This window comes from Euleptes europaea, chromosome 3 (genome assembly GCF_029931775.1).
Source record: "Euleptes europaea isolate rEulEur1 chromosome 3, rEulEur1.hap1, whole genome shotgun sequence".
NCBI lineage: Eukaryota > Metazoa > Chordata > Lepidosauria > Squamata > Sphaerodactylidae > Euleptes > Euleptes europaea.
Window position 1 is genome coordinate 10,161,297 of NC_079314.1, and position 10,469 is coordinate 10,171,765.

Consider the following 10,469-nt stretch of genomic DNA (forward strand, 5'->3'; position numbering starts at 1 on the left):
TCTACCAATTTTTTCAAGAATTTATATGCTAAGGATAATTTGAGAGAAGGTCTTATACCATTCATTTCCCGTGCACATTTACCAGAACATTTGTCTGAAGACCAAGGTAGCTTAAACTAAAATATTTCCACTCAAGAAATTGTGAATACAATTAAAGAGGTTAAGATGGATAAAGTGGCAGATCCTGATGGCTTAACTCCCAGATTTTATAGGTTATTAGAGCAACAATTTACACCAAATCTGTTGAGACTTTTTAATGACATAATTAGAGAAGAGAACATTCTGGATTCTTGAAGAGAAGTCCATATTTCACTAATTCCAAAGGAAGGTGCCAATCAGTATTTACCTTAAGCATATAGATCTATTTCATCTATTGTTGATTACAAGATATTCGTCTCCATCTTCACAAAAAGACTACAGAGATGTATTGCAAGATTAATACACCCGGACCAGACTGGTTTTAACCCTAAAAGACATATGAAGGACAATGTTAGACTTGTCCTCAGTGCTATCAAACACATAAAACCCAGTTCTTCAAAAGTGGCACTCATTTTTCTTGAAGCAGAAAAAGCTTTTGATAATGTCTCTTTGAATTTTATCCTTGCAATCCTAGAACAAATTGATTGTGGAAACATTTTTTTGAGCGTGTATTTAAAGCAATATACTGTAATCGACAGGCTAGGCTCTTGATAAATAGGAAACTCACGGAGAACTTTGACATCCAAAAAGGCACTAGACAAGGGTGTCCACTTTCGCCGTTTTAATTTGACCTTGCAATGGAAGTTCTTGCAAACAACATCAGAGCAGATCCTCAGATTAGGGGTTTGAAATATAGAGAAGAGCACAAAATTAAAAGTTGTGCAGATGGTGTTGTACTAACATGTCAAGATCCACTCAGATTGGTCTCTGCAATCCAATCTCACATTGAGAGGTTCACACAATATTCAGGATACAAGCTTAGTAAAGCAAAAACCAAAATCTTAACCTTTAACCTCACTGAAGAAGAACAAATAATATTGACTGATATGCACTAAGTATGCAAAAAGTACAGAAAGAAATAGAGAAAGACTTGAGTAGGTGGTTAAGATTCAATATCTCTTGGATGGATAGAATATCAACAGTAAAAATGAATGTGCTCCTTAGAGTTAATTTCTTGTTTCAGTTTCTTCCACTTGCTCTAAAGGGTAATATTTTTAAAAATTGGCAGCAAAAAATCAACATATTTGTATGGAATGGGAAGAAACCAAGAGTGAGATTTAAAGTCCTTCAAGATGACAAGAAGAGAGGAGGGCTGGGATTACCTAATCTGAAATTCTACTATCAAGCCTCGTGTTTAGTTTGGATAACGGACTGAATTCAATGCCCAATAGACAGGAGGCTGACATTAGAAAAAGCAGATATATCAGTTGGGTTTTATAGTCTGCTATGGCCTTCCAAAGCACCAAAAATTTTAGTTGTATCAAAACAAACCTCTTTAGACTGTGATGTAAAGCCTTCACTCTTAAAAGTTTGGAACAGTTATAAAAAAAGCATAAGTCCATCTCCACCTACAATAATGTCTCCCTTGGAAGCTTACTATGATCAATCCATCTGGAAGAGTTGCAAGTACCTAACATATCAAGATTTGATTAATGAATCCAGGAAAATTAAACAACTATCCACTTTGGAAAAAAAGAGAATAAGGACCTAAACTGGTTAACATACTTATAGCTGAGATCAAGATTGAAGGAAGATTGCTTCAAAACCAGTGCCCTAAAGCACGGGTGGGGAACGACAGGCCCGGGGGCCAGTTAAGACCCACAAAATCATTTGGTCTGGCCCTTTGTGGGTCCTGGCAGATCTCTAGCTCAGAAGGATCTAAGATTTGTGATCCGCCCCCTCCCGCAGTCAGGGATAGCCTCTATTCAAGGCAGATGTGCGTTTGTTTTGCTGAGAAAAGGAAGCTTTTTCCCCTTTGCAGAAGAGTCGTTAGCTATGGAGCTGCTAGGACCGGCCAAGAAACTGTGTTAACCCTTTCCCACCCGGGCCGTGGAGAAACATATTCCCTCTGTACTACAATAGGGCTGGGGGTGGAAGTAGCAACAATGGAGGGTTTAAAGGGGGCAGGGCCAGAATGCGTGGGGGAGGGCAAGTTCTTAGCCAGTGTGTCCTCATTTCACCCCTGCAGATGGAGGTAGCAGGAGCCGGCTGTAGAATCTAGCCCTGACCGTGCGGAGCAGGAGCAACTCTGGCATGTGGCTAGACGGCTACGACCAGCTGGTGCAACAGACCATCCTGTGCCACCAGGTGGGCGAGTGCACCACCAGTTGGATACCTGCCTGCTTGCCCACGCCAGGGGTGGGGGTGTCATCTGGGGCAGCTGCCTGCTTGGGGCTTGGTCAGCTAATTTTTAAGTTGATAATTTTGTACAGCCCGCAAATGATGTTATAAATATCCAAATGGCCCTTGGCGGAAAAAAGGTTCCCCACCCCTGCCCTAACGGCACAAACAGAATTCGAAATCATAATAATTAAACATCAAGATCATTTGCTTGGGAGGATCTATAAACTACTTTTAAAATATGATACAGAAATGGAACAAGTAAAGACCAGCATGATTAAGTGGATGCAGAATTTTGGAGAAATTGTTACAATGGAAAAATGGGAATTGTTATGAACCAAAGAATTAAAGTTTACAGCAAGCCAGGATATACGAGAAAATTGGTACAAGGTGTTTTACAGGTGGCATTTCACTCCAAAAGTACTAAAGAAGATGTGCAATACAAATAATACAAATCAAGCGGTCTGCTGGAAATGTAATGTAGTAGATGGACCATATTTTCATGTATGGTAGACCTGTCTAAAGTTGCAGTTGTATTGGAAGGATATACATCATGTACTTCAAAAGATGTTCCAACAAAAATTTCCCCTAGATCCAAAAAACATGCTGTTAGGCATTACACCATCAGAATTGCATTTGCATCTTAAAGATTTATTTAAATATTGTACAACAGCTGCCAGAACGGTTCTAGCGAGGAAATGGAAGCAGGCACTCCTTCCAGACATAGAAGAATGGAAAGAAAAGCTATTGGAATATGCAATTATGGCTAAAATGACCAATATGGTAAATCGTGTTAAGAATTATGAGCAATTTTATGAATAATGGAAACTATTTTATCATTATGTTGAGGTTTAACTATAATAAAAATAAGTGAGTAGATGCCAATGATTATAGTGATTATGGTGTTGTGCAGTTTTATATTTGGAATATTATTTTGATTGTGCAGCCATAAAATATGTCTGATAAGGCGATTAGTTTTAGGTTGTATTATTAGTAATGTTAAAGTTCTTCTTTTTCAAGCTGGGAAGCCATTTTGATTGTATAACTGTGTTGAATAAGTATGGCAATGTAATCTGTTTGACTTGCTTTCCTATTTTTTGTCATTTTCAATGGTAATTGCTGAAACCCTTATTTCCCTCCCCCCCCCTTGTATTCCCCTTATATGGAAAAAATATATAGATTACCTTCCTTCCCCAGCTAGAGTTACCAACAGACCTGAAGAAAAAATGTCCTGCCCCTTTAATGTGTGGAAATGAGCAGTGGAAGCTTTTCATGGTATGGAAGTAAATAAACTTCACCTGGTAAATAACATCCTAGCAAGCCCTTTTAAAGGGACAGGACAGGAGATTCAGTCTGGAGAAGAGGAGGTTGAAGGGAGTCCTGATTGCTCTCTTGAAGTATTTGAAGGGCTGTCACTTAGAGGAGGGCAGGGAGCTGTTTGGCAGCAGAGGAGAGGACTCAGAAGAATGGGTTTAAATTATGGGAGGAAAGGTACTGGCTGGATATTAGGGGGAAATTTTATAGTAAGAGTTGTTAATCAGTGGAATTGTCACAGTAGCAATGATCTTTTCCCCAGTATAGGGCATTTGCACACCTACTAGAATTATGAAATACTTTGTTGTACAGTTTTAGGCCTGAGAAGTGTATAGCCTTCTACATGGCTATCTTAATATGCATAGAAATATCTGTTGACATAAGCAGATGAGTCTATTACTTTTAACAATAGATGCATTCACATACTTAGAAGTAGTCACATGGTTGCAACTAGCAATTTCTAAGGTTAATCAAGATCGATGGATTTTCTCTATAAAGTTACATGGCAAACTGGATTTCCCCGGATTGAAACTCTGGATATGAGATTGGAGAAACCCTGCCTGGTAAGACATTGGTTTCTTTTTGGCTTATTTGATGATCCTTAAGAGCAATAGACAAGAGACTGAAATGTAAATTGTTTTAACTGTTATAATCAATTTTGACATGTAATTAGAACAAAGGAACCCTGATTTTATTAGCCTCTTTGACCACAATTACTGTGGGTTTATTCATTACACTTTTATACTGTACTGTCTTGTTTAATAAAAAGAATCTATTCTCTTTTCAATAAAAGATTAAAAAAAAGATTCAAACTGGTATCTGGTCAATCGTTGGTTACTCAAATAAGAGAGACAATGGGCTCACTGTCCTAGAGATTACATTGTATTATCAAAGTTGGAATGGGTTTCAGCCATTTTCTGGAATGGTAAAGCAAAGATTGATATGAAACTGTGAATTACATTCAAAGCAGAGCCATGAAGAAATTTTCAGTTCATATTCTTTCAAAGTCTTGCGATTGGAAAAACCAACCGCTACAGAATCAGCTACCTAGGGAGGTGGTGAGCTCCCCCTCACTGGCAGTCTTCAAGCAGCAGCTGGATGATCACTTGTCAGGGATGCTCTAGGCTGATCCTGCACTGAGCAGAGGGTTGGACTAGATGGCCTCTATGGCCCCTTTCCAACTCTGTGATTCTATTATTCGAAGTAGCACTTCCATCTTTCTGCTAATCGTTGCAACATCTCATGTGCACTGGGAGAAATTTCTGATTTTGTATAAGCACATTCATTCTATTTCATTCTCTGGGGCTGTGCCTACTTCCTGCCAGGCAGTGGAAGATGTTTTGCTTCTACATCTCCTAGTATTAAGACACACACATACACTCAGAACATATAAGAAAGAGCCGTAGCAATGAAGGATCAGAGCCAGTGTGGTGGAAAGGAAAGAATTTTGGATTAGGATCTGGGCTCAGATCCCTTCTCCGCCATGAAGCTCATTGGGTGACCAGTCATTCTCAGCCTTGTCTAACACCTTAGGACTGTCGTATGGATAAACTGAGGAGGGAAGATTCCTGCATGCTGATCTGAATTCCCTGGGGAAATAGTGTGATTAAAATGTGCTAGAAGACATCACCAGTCCATCGTTTGGGAGCCTTTCAGGCATTTTCATAAGCGCTGCAGCCATCAAGGGTTATGATAGGCACAAACCAACCCATTCACATGTAAAACGGGGCTATCTCTTTTCTCAACCAAACCAGACTGTGTGGGTGAAGGGAGCTGTTACAGTCTTTGACATATTTGAGCACATGAACATGGAATTAGAGTTGTACATATGCTGAATTATTCATTATAAAACCCAGGTACTCACATACAAACAGCAAATATATAGCAGAGGTTTAATTTCCTTTTAAAAGAAGGGAAAATAGTCTTTGCCATAGAGGCTTCTGCTCATAATACTCTGTCAAAGGTATTGCAGATTTACCGTAAGAATATTCTGCTTATTTCCAAAGACCTTTCTCAGCAGTTTTGATAATGAGAAACCATTTCTGAAAAAAAGAGAAACGGTTTGCAACTTCTTATATAACCATTGAAATGCAAAACTGAGTGCTTAATTCTTATTCTCATAAATGATTTCAAGTATACATATGCTGACTATGCTATGATGTAATGTAAACAATATATTGTATTTTATGATTTAAACATGTAAACTTGATGCTAGAAATTAACGAATGGGTTCAATCAAAGCGCATTTTTCTGAGGATGAGAATGATACTAAAATTGAGTATATAGAGTGATCACAAAGCTCAAAACTGATTGTTTATAGCGAAATAGCCTGGTAAGGAAGGAAGTCCTTATTTGGTAATGCAAAGAGAGGCCACTGAGCATGTGCAGTAAAAATGCTGACTGCTTGAGAATTAGTTTCTCAATTAGTTGAGAATTAGTTTCTCAATTAGTTGAGAATTAAAGGTACCTGAAACAGTATAAATACAGGCAGGGAGAGGGCTAGTACTTCAGACCTCTCTCAGAGGGTCTCAGAAGAGGCAGTTGGTATGTATGGCTTTACAAATATATTATTCTAGAGTGTGAATTAGATACTTTGAACTAAATCAGTTCTTTAACTGTTATATTTTAAGTGTTGGATTTTAAAATTGAATAGTATGTAGAACATGCTTGCTTTATTGTATACAGTGTTACTGAATATTAAAACTTTGTAATACTTGCATATACATATATATATCTATACAATTACACTGGAATGCATCAATAAAAAGACTTACTTTTTAAGTGAGTAAAGTAGTTGAGTCTTGCTTAGTAGGTGACTATCTGAATAAGATAACATACCACTTCTCAGGAAGGGGTCATTTCTAAGAGTATAGTCACCCGAAAGGCACTGACCCGCTTCAGAGCTAACTTAGTTCTCCTCTCCTCTCCTCTTTGAAACATTTTTTCTCCATGCCACATTCCAATAAACAGTCAGCTAGACCAAAAATACTGAAAGAAATAGAGTGCAGCACATGAAGAGACAGAAGGGGCAGGGCTCACCCCTCACATGCCCCTGAGAATTTCATCCTGCCAAGAGAGCCAGTATAGCTGAATTAGCCTGACAATCTATTCAGGGGAAAAGACTGAGGTCTCCTGGAGAAGATAGATCGGTGTTACCCTGGGCATGTAAGAAAGGGCCACGAGGGCCAAACACTGATGCAACCCTTCCTGCCCTCCCTCTTATGATTTGCTTAAGTTCACGCAATCAGCACTGCTGTCAGATGGCCATTTAGCCTCTGCTTAAAAACCTCCAAGGAAGGAGAGCCCACCACCTCCCAAGGAAGCCTGTTCTACTGAGAAACCACTCTAACAGCCCATTCCCGAGCTTGGGTGGCGAAAGTGCTTAGGAGGCCTGAGGGGCCTTGTGCTGGCATAAAAGGCACTTATGCTGGCACAAACGGCCTGGGCGCCGGCATCAGGAAAGTTACTCCAGTGGTGCTAGGCGGCGAAGGGGACGGCGCGGCCGTGCCAGTGCAAGGGTCGCACTAGCGCCCAAGTGGCACAGAAGCGGCTGCTGGTGGCCAAGGGGGTGTTCCCGGGGGCATTCCGCCGGCTAGGAGACCTCCTAAGGCCCTTTCAGCCCAGGAACGCCCATTTTTGCTGCCAAAAAGTTACAGCAGGTATTGACCTGGCGCAGCCCATTGACTGCCATGCAATGGCTCTGGATCCTCATCTCTCCGCTGCGCCCAAGCACCACCCATCTCAGCCTGGCACCACTGGAACCCGCCTAGGAGGCTGGCCAATGGGGCCAGGGCAGGAAGTGGCAGTACCCTCCCAGAGGCGGGGTCTCGGAGGCGGAAACCTCCCTCATAAGTGGCACTTCAAAGGCGGCGTTCACTTGACAGATAAGCCTCACATGGGCCAGCATGCTGCCGGTCTGTGCTGGGGGGTTGGGACTTTGCATTTTTCTCACTCCAACTCCCCTCTCTGTGGAAACTGTGCATGGTTCTTGCTCTCCTGGGGGGGGGGCTTGGAGCTATGGTTCCTCCAGGAGGGGCTTCTGGGGGGGGACCAGGAGGGGCTTCTGGGGGGGGACCAGCTCTGAAGGAGACCGCCATACTATCCCCCTCCACTCTAACTGCTGGCATTGTCGAGGCTCACACCTGGCCTCACTCAAGAGAGAACCTTCGTGGAAGGCCAGGGCAAGGTAGCCTCTCATCCCTCTCAGTGTTTTCTTTTTCAGATTCCAGAGCAGCTCTGGCCAGCCTGGGGGCTCGCCGCCACCTCCTTGCTGCTCTGCCTCTCCATCACTGCTGATGCCCACACCCCAACTGCCTGAACTCACGCCACCTTCACCCTCAGCCGTCCTCCAGCCTCCACGGACAGCCTTCTGACGATGCTGGTGACGTGCGCCACAGCCACGGGCTGGGACCACCACCAAGCCATTGGAACTAGACCCCTGGGCGACCGCCATGCCTCCCAGGGGTTGGCTGCCCGTCTCCCCCCAGACCCGTCTTTCTCGTTGCAGGTTTCTCTGATGGCCAACTGCCCGCCTTCACCCACCCACACACATGCTTTCACAAGGTCAGAAGCAGTTCACCGAGGGAGCACTACCTTTGCCTCCAAGCACCATGGTGGATCTCCAACCCCCTGGCCCCCACCAACACCCAGTCTGATACCTGGAACTCAAGCCGTGCCCTACCCTCCCGCTACACCCCTGCCCTGTCACCTGCCACTCTCCAACTCGTGTTAAAATAAAGTTGTGTCTGTTACTCCAGCTGCCTGCATAGTGCTTGGGGAAGTGGACGGGAGGGTCTGGCTGCCCTGGTACATGCTGCCCAGCCAGGAGATCCAGCATCACCGTGGGGATGGCCTCCTCACTCTCGGAACTCAGTCCCCATCAACTGGGGGGAGGCGAGGGAGCAAAGGCCATGTAGTGGGAGGGAGCCCTGTCAAGAGGGCAGAGGGTGATGGGGGGGGGGCAATCAGCACTGCAATGAGCCTCGATACCGGGGGTTACTACTGCTGAGAGTTTGTGGCTGCCCTGAGCCTTTGCAGCTGCCTCACTTGCATATCCAACAATAGTGGCCTCTGGCAGGCCATACGTGCCCACCCGGCTATACACGCCTCTGGGGCACGCCGAGCACACACAAGGCTATTGTCTATGACCCCGTGCACATCTGTGCGCCCCTATCACCCCCTCACCCGTGCCCACCCTATGTTAGGCGGCCCTCCAATGCTAGCCATCCTGACACCTGCACCCAATAGAAGGCAGTCGGCTGCGGCTTTTTTGCCGTGGCCGCTCATATTATATCTGCGATCGGCCTTCTCGGCCATTGCACAGCCGTGGAAACACGCATCTGTTCAGGTCGCGTGTGACTTTGGTGGGGGGGTCCTGCCCCCGGCCGCTAATTGCCAAGTGATGGCTTAGAGCCAACCCTGGAACCCGAATATTTGCTGTCGACTGACGTGGCACGCCCAAGCTCCACAGCCATGCTCGCAGACCCACCATTAATCCCATGATGTTGCCAACCCAACGTCCCACCCCCACCCCCACCATCAGCCGCTAGCCTGGAGACTGTTTTATCAACATCATTTTGGATTGTTTTATTGGCATGATTTGTTTTTATTCGTTTAGTCTGTGAGCTGACTCAACCAGTTCTGGAGAGGCAGCATGAACAAGTAAATATTTGGATACACCTTGTGTAAATTCAAAGAAATGATAAGGGGCTTCAATTCAGTTTTAATTCAGTAAAATATTGCTCTTTAATTCCAGACTGCAGTGGATCATGAACACCATGAATGGGAAATGCCCTCCTTCCTTTTTTCACCCACCGTTTGGATTGTAATTAACAGTCACATTATGAAGCTTAATACACTGTCCAGGAATCACTTGGATAGTTTTTTCTAAGGATGGGACGGAAAGAGAAGTTGTTGATATTTTTGCATGCATACCCTCAGTGAGGACATAACATTTGATTTCCCAAATTGCATGTTCCTCCTTACCGCATTTCTAGCCCGGCTTCAGCAGTATCTTAGAATTTAGACTTAATGTGTGTGTGTTTTGTCTTCAGTTGTAATCTTATTTTTTTTGTCCAGAATCGGTAATCTCTTTTGGATAAATTCTGAGTTTTTTAATGTTTGAAAAACTTCTAATCGTGTGAGTGAAAATGTCATCAAGTTGCTTCCGACTCATGGTGACCCTATGAATTAATGACCTCCAAAATGTTCTATGTTAACAACCTTGCTCCAGTCTTGCAAACTGAGAGCTGTGGCTTCCTTCAATCCATCTCCTGTTGGGTCATCCTCTTTTCCTTCTGCCTTCGACTCTCCTAGCATGGTCTTTTCCAGTGAGTCTCGTCTTTGCATGATGTGACCACAGTGGCTTCTGTCATAGGCACAGTGACTTCTATCTTCCTTTCCTTCTATTTTTTTTTGACATATTACAGCATCACTGGGAGATCCATTGATTTGATAAAGGTCCAGATTGGATTCCTTCCTCCCATAATTTAACTGTACCTAAATGTGTGCTGAAGTTGAATAAACTGACACATATTTTTGGTACCATTATAAATTTGTGGGGAGATGCTTGGCTGTCATGCTCCAGTTTAAACCTCTCATTCCCCAGGACAGGCTCACGATGGAAGCAGGTCGTTTTCCAGGACAGAGGAGCTATTCCATTAAACAGACTAAACACTTTGTGTGTTGATATCATTTTGTATCTTGAACATTTAATTTCCACCTTTGCTAACTGCAATTAGATGTAACTATTCATTGTTGGCACAAATTCATCTCAGCAATATCTATTTTAAATAGTATTGCCTGAAATTTAAAAAAATAGCCATAGTGACATTGCC